The sequence below is a fragment of the Mauremys mutica genome, chromosome 20 (assembly GCF_020497125.1).
Source record: "Mauremys mutica isolate MM-2020 ecotype Southern chromosome 20, ASM2049712v1, whole genome shotgun sequence".
In the NCBI taxonomy this organism is placed as follows: domain Eukaryota; kingdom Metazoa; phylum Chordata; order Testudines; family Geoemydidae; genus Mauremys; species Mauremys mutica.
The window spans coordinates 11,216,417-11,240,393 of record NC_059091.1 but is presented as its reverse complement, the minus strand read 5'-3'; the positions used below and the strand labels follow the sequence as shown (position 1 = coordinate 11,240,393).

Below are 23,977 nucleotides of genomic sequence, written 5' to 3'. Positions count from 1 at the left end.
ATATTCTAGTTACATCATATTCACACTCATAAACATATTTCCAAAAAACATATGGAGTGCGTCACACACTCCTTCCAGCAGCTGTGTAGACATACCCCTAGGGGCAGGAACTCTCTCTTACTCTGTGTTTATACTGTGCCTCAGTCGCTGTTGGGATTTCGAGATGCTGCTGTAAAGCAAATAAACCGTGGTAACAAACTTGGTATAAAACCTCCTTGGGGATGTGGGAATCACAACCAGTGGGGTTTTAAATACTGACTGAATTAATCACAGAAACCTTTTTACCATTCACACCTACTCCCTGATCACACCCAATGTCCTGCGGGTGGAGAGTGAAGAGACGGTTGTGGTGGAAGCCCATGGCCTCAGTGCCCCAATCGTGGTTACAGTCACCGTGCATGATTTCCCGCTTAAGAAACACATCTTATACCAGGTCCAAACTGACCTCAACCCTGCGAATGGGATGATGGGCACAGCTGTAATACAGGTGGGTAAAAACCCAGCCTCAGGTCATCCAGTGAAACAACAGGTATCATTTTCAACAGTGTCCCACTCATTGTAGGAGCCTCCAATATTTTGCAATACTGAGACGTTCAGACCCCGTCCAGGTTGGATGTCATTCTAAAAGAGACACTCTAGCCCAGCATGAAGTTATGAGCTGGAATTGCTGGGTGAAAGTCTATGGCCTGTGTTATACATAGGGCCCTACCAAATTCAGAGCCGTGAAAAACGCATCACAGACCATGAAATCAGACCTCCTCTGTGAAATCTAGCTATTGGAGGGGAGGAGAAGAGGCAGGGCTGGGGGCCGGGAAGGGACAGGACTTACTGTTACCCTGCACAGCTGCTCTCCGGGGGAGATCAGATCCACCTCTGGGTACCTCCCCTGGCTGTAGGAAGCTCCAGGGCTGGGCAGCAGCCCCAGAGCTTCCTGAAGCCACAGGAGGTTGCCAGAGGTGGAGGTGGGTACAATCTCCCCGTACTGCTGGGTATCAGAGGGGTAGCCGTGTTAGTCTGGATCTGTAAAAGCAACAAAGAATCCTGTGGCACCTTATAGACTGGGAACGCCCCAGCCAGGGGAGGTACACAGAGGTGGGTCTGATCTCCCGAGGGCTGTGCAGGGGAAAAGGAAGTCCTGTCCCTCCCCAGCCCGGCTGGGACTAGCAGCTAGGAGCCCCTGTCTGGGGCGCTCCCAGCAGCAAGCGAGGAGATCAGACCCACCTCCACCTCTGGGAACCTCCTGCAGCTGCAGGAAGCTGAAGGCAGTGCAGAAGTGAGGGTGGCAATCCTATGAACCCTCCACAACAGGTTTGTGACCCCCCACCCATGATTCTCTTTTGGGTCAGGATCCTCACGGTTACAACACTCCGAAATTTCAGATGTAAACGTCTGAGAACATGAAACTGACTAATTTTCAAATCCTAGGGCCATGAAATTGACCAGAATAGACTATGAATTTGGTTGGGCTCTAGTTATACAGGAGGTCAGACTAGCTGATCAGGTTGGTCCTTTCTGGCCATAACATCTACGAATCTATTAGTGATGCAGAACTCTCTTGCTGTGGATCTAAAAACTGAGGTGCCCCAAATTAGGAGGTAGAAGAAAAAATTGAGAGTAAGGATGGTGGGGTTCCCTGGTGGAGTAGGATTCTCATTTTGAGTTGATCGAAAGTCCCGGCCAGGAATGGAGAGTTGTGGGGACAGAGGGAAGGTCTCCAAGATGTTACAGTTTTAGGGGAGCACAGTAGGAATAGTTAGGAGAACAACAGTGCAGTAGAACTGACTTCAGCAGGGCACCCATGGGATGCCCTTTGGTTAACAAACATTCCATATAACAGGAGGTGACAGGACAATGGGTACAAGGCCCTCCAAATGGTCTGGCCTGACTCACTGGTGGTGACTTACATTGACTGTGCCATCCTGGGAATCCCCCTCTACCTGGGGTATTCCCCAATGAGGAGACCCACCATCTTATGGCAGCCGTGTAAGCTGCTGGAGGAACTGCATGTAGAGCGGGTTAGTAAAAGTCTGTGGTTTCTTATGGATTCTTTCCATGTATAACATCATAATGAGTGGGGTCCCGCAGGGATCGATTCTGGGTCCAGTTCTGTTCAATATCTTTGTTAGGGTTCCCTCCCCACTCTGAACTTTGGGGTACAGATGTGGGGACCTGCATGAAAGACCCCCTAAGCTTATTTTTACCAGCTTAGGTTAAAAACTTCACCAAGGCACAAATTCCCTTCTTTGTCCTTGGACAGTATTGCTGCCACCACCAAGTGATTACACAAAAATTCAGGAAAGCATCACTTGGAGTCCGTATTCCCCCAGAATATCCCCCCAAGCCCCTTCACCCCCTTTCCTGGGAGGCTTGAGAATAATATACCAACCAGTAGGTTAACAAAGTGAGCACAGACCAAACCCTCTGGTTTTTAGGACACTAAAAATCAATCAGGTTTTTAAAAGAACTTTATTATAAAGAAAAAAGTAAAAGAATCACACCTGCAAAATCAGGATAGAAGGTAACTTTACAGTGTAATAAAAAGATTTAAAACACAGAGGACCTCCCTTTGGCTCTGCTTCACAATTACAAAACAGGAATAAAACTCCCTCTTAGCATAGGGGAAATTCACAAACTAAAACAAAAGATAATCTAATGCATTTCCTTGCCTTACTTGCAATTTTTTATAATCGTAGATGGATCATTTTAGATATGTTTTCAGGAGATGTTTTACCTGCCTGATCTCTCCCTCCATCCGGAGAGGGGACAACAAAGAGAGCACAAACAATCTCCCCCACCCCCCAGGCAGTTTTGAAAGTATCTTCTTTCCTCATTGGCCCTTCTGGTCAGGTACCAGCTAGGTTGTATGAGCTTCTTAACCCCTTACAGGTAAAGTGATTTAGAACAGCTTCCCAGGAGGGATTTTATGTTACCCTTATTTGTATGTTTATGACAATCTTCATCAATGATTTAGATAATGGATAGGATTAAAACTCAAAATGATCTGGACAAACTGGAGAAATGGTCTGAAGTAAATAGGATGAAATTCAATGAGGACAAATGCAAAGTACTCCACTTTGGAAGGAACAATCAGTTGCACACGTACAAACTGGGAAATGACTGCCTAGGAAGGAGTACTGTGGAAAGGGATCTGGGGGTCATAATGGATCACAAGCTAAATATGAGTAAACAGTGTAACACTGTTGCAAAAAACCTAACATCATTCTGTGATGTATTAGCAGGAATATTGTAAGCAAGACATGAAAAATAATTCTTCTGCTCTACTCCACGATGATTAGGCCTCCATTTGCGTATTGTATCCAGTTCTGGGCGCCACATTTCAGGAAAGATGTGGACAAATTGGAGAAAGTCCAGAGAAGAGCAACAAAAATGATTAAAGGTCTAGAAAACATGAGCTATGAGGGAAGATTGAAAAAAAACTGGGTTTGTTTAGTCTGGAGAAGAGAAGACTGAGAAGGGACATAACAGTTTTCCAGTAGATAAAAGGTTGTTACAAGGAGGAGGGAGAAAAATTGTTCTTCTTAACCTCTGAGGACAGGACAAGAAGCAATGGCCTTAAATTGAAGCAAGAGCGGTTTAGGTTGGACATAAGAAAAAATCTTTCTGTCAGAGCAGTTAAGCACTGGAATAAATTTCCTAGGGAGGTTGTGGAATCTCCATCATTTAGGATTTTTAAGAGCAGGTTGAACAAACACCTGTCAGGGATGGTCTAGATAATACTTACTCCTGCCTTGAGTGCAGGGGACTGGACTAGATGACCTCTCAAGGTCCCTTTCAGGTCTATGATTCTGTGATTTTGTAACTTAAGCATCATAGCTGCTGGAGGAACTGCATGTAGAGCGGGTTAGTAAAAGGCCATGGTTTCTTATGGATTCTTTCCATGTATAACTTAAGTGTCGTTAACACTGCAAAGGTCTTTTGCGTAGAGCATTGCTTGTGGTGGTGAGTAAAAGCAGGAAGAACTCATCCATGCTCTTCTTCTCATGCAGGTTCCCACCAAAAACATAACAAAAGATTCCAGTCAAAACCAGTATGTCGTGGTCCAGGCTAAGTTCCCTCAGCAAACCCTGGAGAAAGTGGTTCTGGTCCATTTCCACAGTGGATACATCTTTATCCAGACGGATAAAACCATCTATACACCCGGGTCTACAGGTACTGCCTTCCCCTGGTCTCTTCTAATGGGAAGGGGTGGGAGCTGCTGATGTTATGCCATATCTACAGCAGGGCTGCTGGGGCCATGCTGTGCATATTACTTTGCTTGTTGTCTGGTTGAAGATGGAGGACAGTTGGACCAGAGACTCTGCCATCACCAATTTGCAATATTTCACCCTTCACCATCGTCCTAGCTGTGATGTCCCATTGAGTGTTAGATACCAAAAGATTGGGTGGGCCATTGGATTGAGAATGGGCGATGGAACTTTTCAAATCCCAGTGACTGGTTCTGCTCCATCTTGTACCAAGATACATGTCCCCATCTGACAGCCGTCCCGAAGCCTGTGTGAAATACGGGCTGCTAATCCCAGCCCATTCAGAGCAGGGGGTGGCCTGCCAGTCCCTGAAAGGGCAACAGTCAGGCAGCCTTCGGCGGCTTGCCTGCCGGAGGTCTGCTGGTCCCGTGGATTCGGTGGCAATTCGGCGGTGGGTACGCCAAAGCCATGGGACTGGTGGACCTCCTGCAGGCAAGCCACCGAATCCGCGAGACCAGGGACCTCCCGCAGGCAAGCCACCAAAGGCTGCCTGACTGACGTGCTTGGGGTGGCAAAAAAGCTAGAGCTGCCCCTGGCTGTTGCCAGTCCTTTAGAATCTAAAATCTAAAGGTTTATTCATAAAAAGAAAGAAATAGAAAAGAAAGCTAAAATTGGTTAAATGGAATCAATTACATAGAGTAATGAAAAAACCTGCAGGTTCAAATCAAGTCTCTGGAGTACATCCACAGCTGGGATTGGTCATTCATTCAGTCCTTTGTTCAGAGCTTCAGTTTGTAGCAAGGTCCCTCCAGAAGTAAGAAGCAGGATTGAAGACAAGATGGAGGGGTTTTCAGGGCCTTTTCTATTCTCTCCCCATGGAAGGACACCCCTTTGTTCCTACTGTGGAAAATCACAGCAGCAAGATGGAGTCTGGAGTCACATGGGCAAGTCACGTGTCCATGCATGACTCAGTTTGCAGGCCAACACTATTCTTTACATGTAAGTTTGAACGCTCCCAGGAAAGCTCAGATGTGGATTGGGGTCTCCCAAAGTCCATTGTCAGTTAAGTGTTTCTTGATTGGGCACTTACTAAGAATTGTCCTTTCTCAAGAAGCTGACCTAATGCTTCACTGAGGCTACTTGGAATCAAATACATGTGAGTAAATAGCCCATATTCATAACTTCAAATACAAAAGTGATACACACATACAGCTGGCCTAATTATAACCAGCAAACCATAACCTCTTCATAGACACCCCACACGACAACCTTTGTACAATATTTGCTGCAAACATATAACAATGGTTGCAACAATGATCTATGCGGTCACAGTTTATGTCAATAACGTTACAATTACTACATGCAAATTAGTAGTAGAGTAAAGGTGGTGATTGGTTGGTTGAGTTGTGTCTGATATCACAATGGTGTAGGACTCTTGGCATGGCACATGCCTTACTGGAGCTGTACATCAGCCTGGTAAAGTCAGAATGGCTGAGGACTTAAAAGTTGGCCAGTAACAGACTTCAAATCCTGGTGACGATTGAACCTGGTGATATTGTAACTAAAAAGAGCCATTCTTTTGCATATAGAGCTGCTTCCATCACTTCACACAGACACAACAGACGTTCTAGGCTTCAGAGCGATACATGGACAGAGTGACAATCCTGGAATCTTATTATATAGTGTAGACTAGCACCTTCTTGCTCGCTGTACAAATTAGCTGGAGACCTCTTATTTTGCAACCCAGTGTCCTTTTATTTCCCTGTATTCATTTCCACCACCATCTATATACAACTCTATGTACAAGTCAATTGCAGTTAGGTAGCCAGCCGAGGGACAGCTAGTGCCTGGTGCTAGCTAGGCGCAGCCGATTCTTACTCGTACTAGTTCTCCCCTCCCCCTTCCTTCCTGTCTGTGAGCTTTATAGGCCTTCCTCTCAGCAGGCTCACAGGTGATTGCTCTTAGGCTCCTTTAATGAGCCACACCTTGCCAGCTCCAATCAGTTCCCCTGCATGGCAGCTACGCTAGCAGGTTCTGAGCTAACATGGGCTGGTTCAGTGCCCCTTAGGCCAGCACCCTGTTACATATAGATACACACACACTGTGCTCTCTCTCTCTCCCAGAGACTTTGTTTTTGTTCTTTCTTGTTGCTTCTTTAAAAGCTAAAATAAGTAGTTTTAGCGTGAAAGGGACTGATTCTGTTTTCACTGCCACAATGCCACTGACTATAGGGAAGTTATTCCTGATTTATACTGGAGTGAAAACAGAACCAGGTTCAATGGCCTGCAGTAATGCCAACCCCAAACATGCAAAAATCACAAGTCATTCCCCCGCTCCCAAAATCACGAGATTGTATTAAAAAATCATGAGTTTTTTTTAAAAATAGTAAACTTTGGTTGCTTTTTCTTTCCCTCCTGGCTTTTGAGGCATTATATTGCACTTGAGACATGTCTTGAAGCTTTTCTCTGCAACCAGGAGGGTTAGAAACTCATTTCTTCTTTTAAATGACAGCTGAGATTTGCATGCCATGTGGTGATTCTAGCAGCTGGGGCTTGAAGACAAGGAATTAAAACAAAAATCACAAGAATCAGCAGCACTGAATCAACATATGATCATGACCTATTCCTTGTGTTTTAGCCTGGACCTTAAGGACAAAATCTGTATTGTCTCGCTCAGTTTTAATTGACCTATGGCTTCTCTCTGCAGGCAGCGTCATGGTGGAAGCGGAGAGAACCGGAATTAACATTGTGACATCTCTCTATCAGATCTACTTCACAAAAACACCCAAGTACTTCAAGCCGGGGATGCCATTTGAACTCATGGTAATATCTCTTCTTCTGGATCATGCCCACTGTTGCCTGAGGTGTATAAAGAGGAGAGGACTATGGGTACTAGGGTGATGAGGGTGGTATAAGAACTTAGAATAGAACAGAAACAAAGGGCCACATTCTGATCTCAGTTACACCAACCTAATTCCAGTGTGACTCCACTATATGCAATGGAATCACTCTAGATTTCCACTGGCCCTAAAGCTGACAGCAAATACAAGGTGTGGAATGGCACCTAGCTAGAGTCTTGGCCCAAAATGTGCTCTGGGGTCAGTCGTGTACTGGGGGATAATATTCCCTGGACTGTGTGTTAGTTGCTGGCACTTCAGGCTTTTCTTACTGTAGAGGGGAATTGGGCACAGGTGAGGAGTTGCAAAGGGGGGGGGGCATTTGCAGAAATAGGGGGAAGAGGGACCATTGTGGGTATGAGTATGTGGGGGAATTTCAAAATTGGCACTGACACAATGATTCTTCTCCCAGCGAGTTAGGCAGCATTACAGGAGAAATATTATGCTCCTAAAATTCTGAACCAATCAGCCTCAGTCCTCTTGTCCGCAGAGAACATGGTTTGAGGTCCCACACTCCTCTGGGGCTGAAGAGTTTGTGAAGGCAATTTAGTAGTTTTCTCTCAGCAGGCATGTGAGACTATAAATTAGCAGAGAACTGAAGCAATTATCTTTGGCTGCAGACCAAAGGTGCATAAACGAGTAATTGATGACCACAGCAGTGAGCAGCTTAAGTCCATTTCTTATCTGGATATTTGCTTTACTTATAGCGTGGTGAATGGGATAAACATAAAAAGGAGTCGAAGGGCTGAACCTTAAGATCCATGCAAGTAGCTGTCTGTTTTTCTTGGGTGCCTGAGGGTAATTTAATTGCACCGGCTCTCTGAATGCTTAGGGATAACATGGGTGCTCAAATTTTATACCGGGCAGAAATTTCGGGCTGGAAAGATCTTAGGTCAGAGGCGCTGACTTTCTGATTTCCCAGGGGGTGCTTGACCCCCGTTCCGTCCCAGGCCCCACCCCCACTCCACTCCTTCCCCCAAGACGCCACCCCTCATCTTCCCTCTCCAGCTCTGCCCTGCCTGCTCCTCCCCTTGCCCCCCCAGCACCTCCTGCCCACTGCTGAACTGATCCTCAGTGGGTGGGAGGCACTGGGAGGGAGGGGGAGGCACTGATTGGTGGGGCCTGCTGGTGGGTGCTGAACACCTAAATTTTTTTTCCCCAGTGGGTGCTCCAGCCTCAGAGCATCCACAGAGTCGGTGCCTCTGCTTAGGTCGTTAGAGGTAGTGCAAACTACATTCATGAGGAGAATGCTTGATCTTCTTAACTAAACCCCAGGTGATTTATGTAGGATAGAGGTGGGTGAATGTTCTATTTCACCCAAAGCCCAATATGTAAGGGTTGGTTTCAGAGTACTAATGATTTTACGTCGGCTACCAAGGTTCTGTTTGGAGCAACAGCGTAATAGGTTTAAAACTTTAAAACATCCTTGGCTTTTGCAAGGCCATTGATCTCTGCAGTCTTGAGGGTTTTCAGACCCAGGTCTAGTCAGCACTCAAAGGGTATGTCTAGACTGCAGTCACGGGGTGCGCCTGGAGCTCTAGCTGACATCCCTGAACTAGCTTCCGTCACCTAGCTTGGGTCCAGGAACAGTGAAACTGCGGCAGCGCTAGCTATACAAGCCCACCCTGGCCCCTGGATAATTACTCACAGGGCTAGCCTGCGCTGATGCTCACGCCGCCTTAGCTTCACTGTTCCAGGACCCAGGTTAGTGAGATTAAAGCTACAGTGGGTACGTCAGCTCGAGCTGCGTTCACACCCTGTAACTGGGTAACGAAAATGACCAGGGTCTGTCAATGGCCGGGATCGAACCTGGGATCTCTGGAGCTAAATGCATGAGCTGTTACTGCATGAGCTAAAAGCCACATGGCACTTAGCTAAGGCTGTAGTAGACTCATTCATTGCTAAGTGATTTAGGTGCCACTAGAGGGGCGCAGAGCGCCACAGCCAGCAGCCATGGCGTGCATACAACTGCAGCCTAGTCATCCCCCAAGTCAGAGTGTGAAAACTTTAATTAAGCTCAGAGTTGAAGATATTTGTAAACTCAAACTTATTTAGGTGCCTAATTCCCATTGAAGTTAGACACCTAAATACCTTTGAGGCTATGGACCTGAGATGCTACACATGCGATTTGATTTAAAGTTAGGATGAAGGGAGCGCTGCACCCCTTATTTGATGCATCCCTTTTTGATGGTGCCTCTCAGGTCTACATCACAAACCCCGATGGCTCTCCAGCCCCCCGTGTCCCAGTACAGGCTGAAGGATTCCAGTCAGCTGGGCCGACGCAGGGAGATGGAACTGCCAAGCTGATTATAAACATGCCCAGGGATAGGCAACAGGTTCCCGTCACGGTGAGTAACCTTCTAATGCTGAGTCTGGGCTAAGTACTATATGCACCCTGAGGGCAATGCCCTGTTGGTGGCATTCACTCCCCTCTCATGCACTGAGCAGGGGGGTAACTGAACTCTGTGCATTCCATCTGCACCTGGGGTAAATTTCCTGTATGCCATTGGGTTTTGGAGATGCTCCAATCACCATGTAACCAGTGCTCCATCATGGCACCAGAAGAGATCCCTGAAAACATTGGCCTTGGCTACACTTACAAATTTGCAGCGCTGCAGCAGGGTGTGAAAACACACCCCCTCCAGCGCTGCAAATTGCGGCGCTGCAAAGCGCCAGTGTAGTCAAAGCCCCAGCGCTGGGAGAGTACGTTATTCCCCACAGGGAGGTGGAGTACGGACAGCGCTGGGAGAGTTTTCTCCCAGTGCTGGCGCTTTGACTACACTTAAGCGCTTCAAAGCTTTGAAGTGCAAGTGTAGCCACAGCCATTGACATGAGCATAAGCAGGTCCAGATTAGTCACCTTGCTACACTGAAGGTACCCACCATGCAGCAAAGGAGGCCTGCAGATCTCGAGGGCCTATTCCTGCAATACAGATGGATGCGAAAATTAATGGAATCTGAATCATCCATTGTGTTAACTCTTGTGGCCTTTAACAATCTATGTCTCATTTTTCCCTGTTAGATCCTGAACAAAGGGAAGATCATTCGTGTAGGGAGACAGGCCAGGCAGGCGGGACAAAATCTGGTGACCATGTCCCTGCCCATCACTCCAGATCTCATCCCTTCATTCCGCATCGTGGCTTACTACCAAGTAGGAAATTCGGAGATTGTAGCAGACTCGGTCTGGCTGGACATCCAGGACACATGCATGGGAACGGTAGGTTGATATTCAAGTTGGCCTTCTATATGTTAATTCCTATGAAGGTGTTATTACAAAGTAGTTTTTCCTAGCCTGAGGTGCCGACTGACTCTCAAAAGGGACTCTAAAAATGGCACCGGGGGCTTCTCATTGACTATCTCCCTGCAAATTCTGGATTAGATTTGGTTGGTTTACTTGTACATAGATGTTCCCCAGCCTTCACAAGCCAATGCTCTCAACCCACTCTGGGATACGGGAGTCAAGTTGTGGTTCCTTCTAGCTCAGCAATAAAGACTCTGTGGATTGTGGATTGAAGTGGATGGAGCTATACTGACTTGCACCAGCTGAGTATCTGGCTTTGTATCTGCACCATAATTAGCCATTTTGCTGATGATGTGGCTGTCAGAATTGATTCCAGCTCCCTCTCCCAGGGCTGGGCTCGTTCTTTGGGGCTAACAGGAGTAAGATGCTTATTTTTGGCTCATGAATTCAGTAGATGTGACTCCAGATGGCTATAGGGGACCTGACTGTGATGTAACTACAATGCTACACTGCTGTAACTCCAGTTAATTGCTCCTAATTTACACGAATGTGAGATCAGAGTCAGGCCCACAGAGCAGATCCATTACAGTTCAAACTTCTTTGTAGATTTCCCAGGGCTGCCTGAGGGACAAAGGGACTTCAAAAACATTGGGTCCGATTCTGCTCTCAGTTTACACCCTCATGAATATGGAGTAACAGCACTGAAGTCAGTGGAACTACTCCAGATTTACACAGCTGCCACTGAGATCAGAACTAGGCTTTCGGATGCTCAAGGAGCTGTCACTGAGATCTTACCTCCTTTTATCCTATGTTTTGCAAAGGACAGGCTCTTAGCTGCTTCCTCTGCTTTAAAACAAAACCTCTCCCTTCACTCTTTCATACAGCTAGTGGTGAAAGGAGCCACCAGTGAAGACAGGAAAATCCATGAGCCGGGAACTGTAACAAGACTCAAGCTGGAAGGAGACCACAGAGCTTATGTCGGCCTGGTGGCTGTGGACAAAGGAGTCTACGTTCTGAACAAAAAACACAAAATTACACAATCTAAGGTTGGGTATGAAAGATGTTGGTTGTAACTTGTGATGTTTTATAGCGGGAAATGCAGCTTGGCTCTTATCCTTGCTTGACGCCCCAGGATGGCGACAAGCGAAGTGAGCCTTTTGTTTGCAGAGCTGCCACTTGGGGTGTGAGCTCCACTGTACTTTAACTGAGCTGGGCTGGGCCAGGTCAGTACTTGGATGGGAGACACCCAGGGTGCTGCAGGGAGCGCTGTTCTGGACACACTAAAGGACATGCTGCCCTTTGGACAGTGTTGACCCAGATGGTGCTGGGCTGTAGGGAACTGTGTGGGTGATGCAGTAGGGGGCGCTTTCCTTTCAGAAACAGTTCTCACCTCAGTGCCCATGGTGGTGCTGTACATCAGGGAGTGGCGGTGTGCTCAGTAGGGGGCGCTCTCCCTCCACAGTCAGAACTGCCCCCAATGTGGCGATAGCGGATACTGTGCTGTATTGAGTGGAGTGGGGTCTCAGCAGGCAGTGCTGTCCCCTCCCAGTCAGTGCTGAACCAATGTCCCAGTGCAACATTAGGGGGTGCTGTGCTGCAGAGAAAAGTGTTAGTGACTCAACAGAGGGTGTGCTTTCTTCTGAGTCAGCACTGATCCCCGGGCCCTATCAAGGTTTTAGGGGACGCAATGCTACTGAAACTGCCATTTCTCAGCTAACATATCAAACACACGTTCTGGTCATTAAATCTCCTGCGACCCTTTCAACACGGGTCAGGGCCCTGGTGCTTTGACTGAATTCTAATTTGGGTATTTAATTTCTCTCTGCCTAACATCCTCCTCTGTCTGGGTTCAACTGGCTGCATCATTTTTTCTTTCTCCTCCTGAAATCGGTTGTGTTGCTGGTGCAGAATGGCTGTTGTGCTCGATCCCAGAGATGGACACATTTCAGTGGAGATTGAGTTGCAATAAATCCTTTACTTACATCTCATGTTTTGCTTTCATTTACACTGCTGCAAACACAGAGCTAGTCAAAGGAAGTCAGTGGAGTTACTGCAGATTGCACAGTTGTACCTGAGACCAGAATCCTGCTCGCAGTCTGTATAATGCTTTGGGATCATGCTGGATGGCAGTGTATAAATGGGAAGTGTCATTGTTAACAATAATCTCTCAACCATTATGTTTGTGTCGCACAGATCTGGGACTCGGTGGAGAAGAGTGACATTGGCTGTATGGCTGGCAGTGGAAAGGACAATCTGGGGGTATTTACGGATGCTGGACTGGCCCTGGAGACGAGCAATGGGATTTCCACAGCCCAGAGAACAGGTATCACTCTCTTCCTTCACTCTCCTCTCTTTCCGGTTGCTCTGGCTGGCTGAGCATCTGCCCAACAGCTCTTATGTGGCTCCCATCTGTGACAGGAAGGAGCAATATGTTATGTGCCAAAATGGCTTTTCTGGTTTTCTGATTTCCCCCTAAATCAACGGGGTTCCACTCATTGAGGCCTAGACCATTCTCAGAAATTTGGGAACTGACTGGATGCGGTGTTTGAAAGTTACCTTGTTACATCCAGACAGACAAATGGCAGCAAGTTCAGTGTAGGGCCTCACTTGGTAGGTGGGTTTTTAATTTCTGTTTCTCACTTCCTTCTGCAGATCCAGAATGTCCCCAGGCAACAAAACGCCAGGGTCGCTCTGTTCGGCTCATTGAGTATAAGGGAAACAAAGGTAGGTACTAATCAGGGGGGTTGCTATCCTTGGTCAAAGCAAGCATGCAAAGCAGGAATGCGATTCCCTAGCATGACCAGTTTCACCCTGCTACAACCTCCTGCCAGCTGCATTTCCTGTAGCAGGAGACGGGGGAGTCTGGATAGAATTCCACATGGGGAGAGATTGGAACTGGTCAGTTTATAGAGGGGATGCGAGAGAGGTATAGAAAACAATGAATGGTAACTTGCTCTTTGGGGCACGGATCGTCTCTCTGTTCTGTGTTGGTTCAGCCCCCAGCACTGTGGGGTTCTGGGCCATGACTGGGGACCCAAAGTGCTACACAACTCAAATAACAACAACAGGTACATTGTTACATTACCCATATAAGCACAAGGAGACACTCAACCCAAGTGAATGGTTTCTAATTAAGAATTTATAAAAGGAACTATTTTCATACACAATGCATTAACCCATAGTACTCACCACCACAGGATTGTATTGAGGCCAAGAGCCTAGCAGGATTCAAAAGAGGATGAGCCATTTACATGGAAAAGGAGGATGTTCACCATTCCATAGGATAGGATTTTTTAAGAAGACCTATACATCCTCATGCTTCAGGGGATGAGCCAACCTCTGATTGGGTTCAGGAAGAAACTTCTCTGTGGGCAGGTTATTCCACTATGGGGTTTCTTGCACCTTTCTCTGAAGCAGCTGGTGCTAGTCACTGTTAGAGACAAGATACTGGATTATAGCAGAGTGCCAGTTCCTATGTTCCTCCTTTGGCCATGTCTACTAGTAAATTAATGAGAGATAGAGAGTGAGGACTAGAAGAAGCTTGGTAGGAATGATCTCCTGGCTTGTACATTTCAGCGGCAGATTAACAGGACCAGAAGCTGAAGAAATGCTGTGAAGACGGGATGCACGAGAACCCCATGGGGCACAGCCGCGAGAAGCAGGTTGGGTACATCCTGGATACAGATGAATGCAAGAAGACCTTCCTCGACTGCTGCAATTATATCAAGACCATACATGACAAGCTGCAACGGGAGCTCCATCTGGAACTTGCAAGAAGCAAGTACAAGGGTTTTAATATCACTCAGAGGAGCAAGACTGGGGGAATTGTTAGAGAAATAAGACCACACCACATGAATCAACGCTGCCCATGTTCACAGATCTCCCATGGGAGAGATGGGCATGAATGCAGTGGCAGCAATCCTGTTAGTGTTGCACCATGTTGATATGGGGACCCAGATGAGTCCGGGTAATAACTTCTTCACAAGTCACCGCTGAGGTTTAACCATTGTTTCTAAAGCACAGTCCTCTACCACTTGAGCTAAAAGGGTAACTCCCTAGCTAGGAATAGTAGTAGTCTCTTACCTTTGCAGAATATCCACTAAAGGGTGCACATGTAGCACTGAGCCAGTGGCTTATACCAGTGTTATAGGAGCCCAGAAAAGGCTAGCTCATGCAGAAACAGAAAGGCAGGCATGGAGAGGAGAAGAAGCCTGTGGCTTCCCCTCCAGCCGTTCAACCACACTCCAATTCATGCTCTTCTGGGCTGGCAGCATCAAAACTTGGCAACGTAGGTCAAATCACAGATGCTTTGAGGTCAGTAGAGCAGGCCAACCCTTGAATCCTTTCAGGTTTGCCCCATTCCAATCAAGGTCACAGCAGAGCCAGACGGTCTGTGATTTGACTTCCCAGGTGACTTGGATGAAAATTTCATGTCTGACAAAGATATCATCTCAAGGAGCCAGTTTCCAGAGAGCTGGCTGTGGCAAGTGGAGCGGCTGAATGAGCGACCAAATGAACTGGGGTAAGAGCATGTGGCCGTGTCACTTCCATTCATCAAAGGGCCATATTCAGACGTGGCATGGTGCAGCTCCCACTGAAGTCAGTGTCTCTCCACAGCAAGATCCCCAGTGGAGCCGGCTGGAGTATTTGTCATGAAGTAGGGCCAGCATTCAGCAGCTGATCCATATTCATAGAGTCAGTCCTAGATTTTAAGGCCAGAAGGGGCCTTACATCATCTAGTCTCACCTTCTGTATTACAGAGAGCAGAGAATTTCATTCAGTTACTCCAGTTGTGAGCCCATATTTAGGTACCTAAAAGAACTGGCCCGACATCCAGAGGTACTGAGCAGCCAGCAGTATCCCCTGGCTTCAGCCCTAATGAAAAACCAGGCAGCTGATTTAGGTGCTAGAATATGAATGTAGGTGTCTGGCTGTTTATCATTGGCCTTTTATCCTGTTCAGGAACCGTTCCTCATTTCATTGTTATTCAGGGTGTGTTACTGGGTTGTTGAATCACAAGATATTGATGGTGCTTTCTAACTGGATGTGTGATAAATGAAGGAGGGTGTAGCTCCCTTTTATGGACACCCAGCCAGCCAGTTAGCTATAAACTCCCTCTTATTAGCTGTTCTTTAATTGCTTTACCTGGAAAGGGTTAAAAAGTCCATAGGTAAAAGGAAGGGAGTGGGTACCTGACCAAAAGAGCCAATGGGAAGGCTACAACTTTTTTAAATGGGACAAAACTTCCCCTTTGTCTGTCTGTGTTGTTCTCCCGGAGAACAGAGACAGGGCTGGAACTGTGCTGTAAGAGCTTGAGCCAGGTATGAAACTACTCATTTGGAACCCCAGATATGTAAGTAAATCAGGAAATGTCTAGGACGACGCAATTAGGTTTATCTCTTTTATTTCTTTATGACTTGTGGACTCCTCTGGGCTAACCCCAGGTGCTTTTGTTTTGTTTGTAACCTTTAAGCTGGATCTCAAAAAAGCTAAGGGAGTGAGTATAATTTTTTGAATTTGCTTTTAATTTTTGTATTTGCTCTTTTTAAATAGTAGTAGTAATAGCCTGAGTTTTTAGATGTATTTTTTTCTTTCTTTTTTTTAATAAAGTTCACCTTTTTTAAGGACAGGATTGGAGTTTTGTGTCTTAACAGGTCTGTGCACATTCTGGAATTAGCTGGTGGCAACAGCTGATTTCCTTTGTTTTCTTTTTCAGCTCTCCCCCGGAGAGGGGTCTGAAAGGGCTTGAGGGTACCCAAGTGCACCTTCCTGGGTTCTCAAAGGGGTTTTTGCATTTGGGTGGTGGCAGCATCTATCCATCTAAGGTCAGAGGAAAGCTGTAAACTTGGGAGTTTAATACAAGCCTGGAATGGCCAGTATTAATTGTTAGATTCCTTGCGGGCACCCACCTGCTGCCCTCAAAGTGCCAGAGTGGGGAATCAGCCTTGACCAGCATTTTTTTTTTTAAGGTAAATGAGGTACTGGGTCAGGCCCCTCTCCACTGGAATGGATTATAATCCCCCTGCTTGGAATTTGATCGGGACACTAGAATTAATATCCCAACCCTTGAGACCTTTAAAACAGGTTGTGTCCTGTGGCTGGTGTAGAACTTGCACCACTGAGTTCCTCCCCAGAGAGGGCTGTGTATTTCAGTGGGTGGGTGAAGAAGGCTTTGCCATGGACCTCAACCTGAGATAGGAGGATCTACACCAGGGATCTCAAACTCAAATCACGACGAGGGCCACATGAGGACTAGTACATTGGCCCAAAGGCCACACAACAATACAAAAATATAGTAAAAAATGAAAAAAAGAAGAGGAATATAGTATGCTATTAAAAGTCAATGTATTAACTTTTTAAAAACTGTAATGCGAAAAGTCAGTGCTAATTTTAACAGTCATTTCATTTTTGGCCACTTAGCTGGTAGCATTTTGCATCAACTAAAGCATCAATATTAGGTTTGATATCCTGAGACAACACCAGTCTCAGTGTTGCTTGCAAATGTTCATCAGTGAGCCTTGACCTTAACACAGATTTGTTATTCATGGAGGAGAAAACCTGTTCACATCTATATGTACTTCCAAACATTGCCATTACCCTTGCGGAAGCAGAGGGAGCTGTCATGGGGTCTGATGGGGACTGATGGACTAAGAGCCATTGGCCGTGAGCGTGCACTGAGCCTCACAGAAAGCAGCTGGCAGCACCTTTCAGCCTCACGTCACAGCCCAGAACAGCAAGGGGCTGGGATGCAGGTTTTGAATCTCCCTCCCTTAGGTCATCTCTCTGTTAGAACTTCCTTTATGCGGAGCTGAGGTTCCTTCTCCTCCCACTGAGACCAGTGGGATCTCAGGGTGCTTAGCACCTTTCAAAACAGGCTCTGATAGCACGTGCATTGCAACAAAACCCTGAAGCCAAGGGGAATGACTGGTATGATTCAAATCACTGCATAGATGCCCAAATGAACAACCCCTCTCCCAGACTGCTCCAAGTTAATCCCCCCTCTGGGTCTTCCTGTGCCTCCTGGCTCCTGGGTATCTCTGCTAAACTGTAAGCTCTTTGAGGTCTTACGCTGGCACCTAATGAAAAGAGGGTGTTACCATAGCCACTAGAGGTATCTAGCTGCACAGGGCTTGTGTAATCAGGGGGCAGAAGGACGCAGAAGAGCAGGGAAGCGTGTGGCTTGGAAAGCCCCCTCCCCCTCCCCAGTTTGCAAATCATGCTTGCTTCCAGGGGAAGAGTGAGGAGTTGGGGGCTGTTTTCAAATGTGAAAACTCTGCGATGCCCCGAGAAACGAGGGAAGGGCTGGCTGAGAAAAAACACACACACCCCCCGCCCCATCAGCCCAGCGTGATAATACAGCCTCAGCGGCTCCTGCGGGTCCCCTGCCCAGCCTGTGGCTCTCTCTCCCTTCTCCTGCTCACGGCTCTACAGCGCTGGGCTCCGCTTAGCCCGCTGCAGCCTGCATGCGTTTGTGTGTGGCCGGTGGGGATGGGATCAGCCTTGCACTGCCCCATGCTCCCGCCGCTCCACTTGCGTGGCTTGGCACAAGTAGGCAGCCTGGCGCTGGGCAGGCGGAGGAGGAAGCCCCCGGGACTGGAGCGGGGGGCGGGAGCCTGGGCTTGTTCTGCCCTCCGGTTTCTTCACCTCTAGCGACACTTCAGTACATGCCCCACCCCTATTCCAACCCCTTCCCCAAATCCCCCACCCTGGCCCTGCCTCTTCCTCCCCTCTTCCCCTGAGCACGCTGTCTCCCCACTTCTCCACCTCCCTCCTGGAAAGTCCTAAGCACCACCAAACAGCTGTTTGGTAGTGGGAAGCACTGGAAGGTAGGCGGAGGAGTGGGGACGTGGCGCGCATGGGGGAGGTGAGGAGGGGGAGGGCGAGGGGGAGGTGAGGGGCAGAGGGGGCCCTATGGTGGGCCACAGGAAATAAGTCCGCGGGTCGCGTGTTTGAGACCCCAATCTACACCCTTAGCTGGGGATTGTCCATGAGTCCTAGCTCCTTCCTTCTGTAAAAGACTCTGTCTTTTTCTTTCCATGTAGAATTTCTTCCAAGAAGATGCCTATTTTCCTGAAGGATTCCATCACCACCTGGGAAGTCCTGGCTGTGAGCCTTTCAGAGACCAAAGGTGAGGAACACCACAAGCTCTCCAGAGAACAGGCAGAAAAGCTAATGGGGAAAAGACCCCAGGCCACAATGGGCCTTGGAAAGGCCACAGTGAGATGGAACAATCGAGGAGTCAGCAGACATGTTTCAGAACTAAAGTATAAGCCCCCCTGTCTCTGACCCTGGGTCTTTCCCCATTGCAGGGATCTGTGTGGCTGACCCCTATGAGATAACAGTAATGAAAAAAATTTTCATCGACCTCCGTCTGCCCTACTCTGTAGTGAGGAATGAGCATGTGGAAATCCGGGCTATTCTCTACAACTATTGGGACCAAAACCTTAAGGTAAGCTCACTGCCTCATGGGGCTCTGCAATGGACCTGAGGTGTCAATGCTTTGACAGACAGCCAAACCAAACCAAAACAAAATGGTGGAAGGCTTGTTCTTCTAGGGCCTGATCCCTTTGGGGCTGGACACGCTTGTCTCCAATTGACCTTGTTGGGTGCTCAGCACCTTGCAGGATCAGGGTTATGGAATCCACCCAGTTAAGAACATAAGAACACCCATACTGGGTCAGACCAATAGTCCATCTAGCCTAGTATCTTGTCTTCCAACACCGACCAGTGCCAGGTACTTCAAAGGGTGTGACAGACTCACATATCATGCCCACTCTTGGCCCCGGGCGGTCCATAGGGGGTGCCCCTTTCAGTGAGACAGAGTGAACACCGGTAAAAGGGCTACCTCGGGGTTAAGCCCCTCCACCTCCTGGAGCTGTACCTCTCTGAGCCTTAGCACACCTGTTTCTCGCTGTGTCCCGCCGCCCCCGGGAGTCCACTCGTTGTGGATCCCTGGGGCCTCCACCCCCAGAAGGGGAAAGTGCAACCCTGTTCTCTAGACCAGAGTGACTCTCAGCCAGCGTAAAACAGGAGGGTTTATTGAGCATTGAACACAGCACAGGAAACTCTCAGGGCCTCAGGCCTGGCCTCCCTCAACACTGCACATCCAGGTCTCCCCCCATCCAAGTGGGCTCTGCCTGCTCCCCATCTTCAGCCCAGAGCCCCCCTGCTTCCCAGCTAGGCATCTGATATCACTGGGCCCAAGCCCCGCCTCTGTCCATTGTCTTCTATCCAGGTAAACAAGGTCGTAAACAGGGTCTCCTAGGCTTCCTCTCCTCTCAGCCCTCCTCTGGCCCCCTCTGGCTGGAATCGGATGGTTAGGTCACTGGGGTCCTCTCTTCGCAGCCCATTGTCCTCCCACTGGCCAGAACCAGCTGTGACTCCTGAGCTGGGCCTCCGGGTCACCTGGTCACCAGTCACTGGGGTCTCCATTCTCCAGCCCATTGGCTGGGGTCCCAAGTTCCCTTGACAGTCTGCTGTAAGAACAAACTACCTCTCCCATCACCTCATTAAACCCCTAGTACCTAGGGAAACTGAGTCCCACCAAGAAAATCCCCCATAGGAAACAAGGAAAACCACTTCATCACAGAGGGAATGAACTGAACAGGTAATCATCAAATGATCCATCCCTTCTTCTTTGAGAGCTTGTTCATGTCATAGAATCATAGAATCTCAGGGTTGGAAGGGACCTCAGGAGGTCATCTAGTCCAACCCCCTGCTCAAAGCAGGACCAAACCCAACTAAATCATCCCAGCCAGGGCTTTGTCAAGCCTGACCTTAAAAACCTCTAAGGAAGGAGATTCCACCACCTCCCTAGGTAACCCATTCCAGTTCTTCACCACCCTACTAGTGACAAAGTTTTTCCTAATGTCCAACCTAAACCTCTCCCTCTGCAACTTGAGACCATTACTCCTTGTTCTGTCATCTTCTACCACTGAGAACAGTCTAGATCCATCCTCTTTGGAATCCCCTTTCAGGTAGTTGAAAGCAGCTATCAAATCCCCCCTCATTCTTCTCTTCTGCAGACTAAACAATCCCAGTTCCCTCAGCCTCTCCTCATAAGTCATGTGCTCCAGCCCCCTAATCATTTTTGTTGCCCTCCGCTGGACTATCTCCAATTTATCCACATCCTTCTTGTAGTGTGGGGCCCAAAATTGGACATAGTACTGCAAATGAGGCCTCACCAGTGCTGAATAGAGGGGAATGATCACATCCCTCGATCTGCTGGAAATGCCCCTACTTATACAACCCAAAATGCCATTAGCCTTCTTGGCAACAGGGGCACACTGTTGACTCATATTCAGCTTTTCATCCACCGTAACCCCTAGGTCCTTTTCTGCAGAACTGCTGCCCAGCCATTCGGTCCCTAGCCTGTAGCAGTGCATGGGATTCTTCCGTCCTAAGTGCAGGACTCTGCACTTGTCCTTGTTGAACCTCATCATATTTCTTTTGGCCCAATCCTCTAATTTGTCTAGGTCCCTCTGTATCCTATCCCTACCCTCCAGCGTATCAACCACTCCTCCCAGTTTAGTGTCATCTGCAAACTTGCTAAGGGTGCAGTCCACACCATCCTCCAGATCGTTAATGAAGATATTAAACAAAACCGGCCCCAGCACTGACCCTTGGGGCACTCCACTTGATACCAGCTGCCAACTAGACATGGAACCATTGATCACTAACCGTTGAGCCCGACCATCTAGCCAGTTTTCTATCCACCTTACCGTCCATTCATCCAGCCCATACTTCTTTAACTTGCTGGCAAGAATACTGTGGGAGACTGTATCAAAAGCTTTGCTAAAGTCCAGAAATAGCACATCCACTGCTTTCCCCTCATCCACAGAGCTGGTTATCTCATCATAGAAGGCAATTAGGTTAGTCAGGCATGATTTGCCCTTGGTGAATCCATGCTGACTGTTCCTGATCACTTTCCCCTCCTTTAAGTGGTTCAGAATTAATTCCTTGAGGACCTGTTCCATGATTTTTCCAGGGACTGAGGTGAGACTGACTGGCCTGCAGTTCCCTGGATCTTCCTTCTTCCCTTTTTTAAAGATGGGCACTACATTAGCTTTTTTCCAGTCATCCGGGACCTCCCCCTCTCGCCATGATTTTTCAAAGATAATGGCCAATGGCTCTGCAATCTCATCAGCCAACTCCTTTAGCACCCTCGGATGCAGTGCATCCGGCCCCATGGACTTGTGCTCGTCCAGCTTTTCTAAATAGTCCCAAACTACTTCTTTCTCCACAAAGAGCTGGTCACCTCCTCCCCATACCGTGCTGCAGAGTGCAGCTGTCTGGGAGCTGATCTTGTCTGTGAAGACAGAGGCAAAAAAAGCATTGAGTACACTAGCTTTCTCCACATCCTCTGTCACTAGGTTCCCTCCCTCATTCAGCAAGGGGCCCACACTTTCCTTGACTTTCTTCTTGTTGCTAACATACCTGAAAAAACCCTTCTTGTTACTCCTAACATCTCCGGCTAGCTGCAACTCCAAGTGTGATTTGGCCTTCCTAATTTCACTCCTGCATGCCTGAACAATACTTTTATACTCCTCCCTGGTTATTTGTCCAATCTTCCACTTCTTGTAAGTGGTTTTTTTGTGTTTAAGACGAGCAAGGATTTCACTGTTAAGCCAAGCTGGTCGCCTGCCATATTTACTTTTCTTCCTACACAATGTCCATCCGAATTAGGTGTGCGCCCGCATCGTGTGCACGGACATCAGAAACTTTTCCCCTTAGCAGCTCCCATTGGGGCGGCAGAGGACACCCCTGGAATGGCACCCTTATGGCGCTGTACATAGTATCCTGCCGGCCCAACCTCACTTCAGTTCCTTCTTACCCTCCGTGGCGGCGTTGGAACGTGGTCTCTCGCTTGCGAGTGATCCCTTAGCAATCTAGTTTTAGCAGTTAGACAGTTTGTTGTTAGGTATTTAATACATTAGTTAGGTACAGTTTAGTTAGAGGTGACTGGGATTTAGTTCTAGCCACCAGCCTTGGGCTGCAGGAATGCCGGAAGCCCAGGGGTTTAAAGCTCGAGCTACCTGCGGCAAGTCTGTGCCCAACAGCGACCCCCATGACTCCTGCCTTAGGTGTCTGGGAGAGGCACACCAGGCCGAGCACTGCAAAAATTTGCAAGGCCTTTAAGGCCCACACTAAGAAAGAGTCTTAAGCAGCTGCTCATGGAGGGCACGTTACAACCAGCAGCCCCAGACCACCAGGTACCAGGCCTGAGCTCCTTGGTGAGAAGTGCCCTGGCATCAGTGCGCGATTCAGCATCGGGCTCTAGAGATCCCGGCACCGTAAATCCTTGGCACTGAGACGAGATGACCAGCCCCGGCACTGCTCAAGCTCCCCGGTACCGGCCAAGCGCCATAAGAAAGGGGAAAGAGGACGCTCCCTTCAAAGAGCTACCAAGACACTCAGACAGGCTCCTACAACTCAGAGACAAGACTCTGTTTCCCATCTGGAGCCAGCACCATTGACTCCAGCGCCGGAGGCACCGTTGAGTCCAGCACCCAGCAACTTCAGCGCGGACCAGTGTCTAGAGGAGGTCTTGGAACCCCCCTCCACACCTGACACATTTGAGGTTGTAACTTTAGCACCCTCGTGGCCAAGATGGAGTCTGCTCTGCAGGCAGCTCTGGCCAAGAGACAGCGCGCGCAGGAATGCAGCAGGAGAAATTCCTTCCACCCCAGGGGCACCTGTTCCAAACCCCCCAGAGTGAACACACACACCCACAGGAAAAGTACCATAGATATAACAAAGGGAGATATTTATTTACAGAGGGCTGGGAGGAGAAAAACAACCAGGGGAAATATAGGGGGAGCAGTAAAACAGGGCTGCATTTAAACCAAGGCCCCACAGACCCAGTGGTAGCACAGTCTGACAGGGCAGACACTGAGCAATGTGTCTGCGCACAGAGTTCAGGAGGCCTAAGCAAAGTTTCAGTCCGGTGGTGAGTCTTGGGTGCTCCTGGTCGTCTTCGGCGCCAGTGAACTCTCCCCAGCAAACCCCTCCGGTGCCCTCTTCTGCCGCTCTGTGTAAAGCCACACAGAGCGACCACCTCCCCACTTAACTATCTAGCAGCCTCCCTCCTTATTCCCAGTGCAGTCACAAGCCCCAGTACTCACAGCCCCAGGCAGCTCCGGGCAGCCGTGATACTGGGTCCAGCTCCGGCCTGTTCTTCTCGGGCAATTCCCCCCGGCACAGGGCTCCTCCTGGCTCCTGTCCTGGGCTGTCCCCAATCGGGCCTGTCCTCCTCAGGCCTCAGGCAGGTTCTCTCTGCTTCCTTCTCCAGGGCCAGCCCTGCTGCTTTCCCTCTCTCTCCCTCCAGCTCCAGCCCTGCCCCATGGAGTTTCCCTCCTTTTTTCTTACTCTCCCCCTCCCCCTTGGGAAAAAGATTTAAAGGGGCCATGCTCTCTAGACCCCAAAGGGGTTACAAGGTTGCAAAGGACTTCATTGAATTGTCAGTGCCCAATCCTCTCCCATGTAGGAAGAAGCCTCCGGCACCACCCAGACGGGTGCCATCCAGAGGGAAACCGGCAATGGTGTGCCGCTCGAGGTCACCAATCCCGCACCGCTTACGGCACTGCTCCCGTTTGAGCTCACCATAGCGCCACACCCCGACACCAACAACCCCACA

At 48.5% G+C, this 23,977-nt stretch overlaps 1 pseudogene; it reads left to right on the top strand.

Annotated features, from left to right (window-relative positions):
• LOC123353777 overlaps positions 1 to 23,977 on the top strand; it is an 824,880-nt pseudogene that overhangs the window by 768,162 nt on the left and 32,741 nt on the right.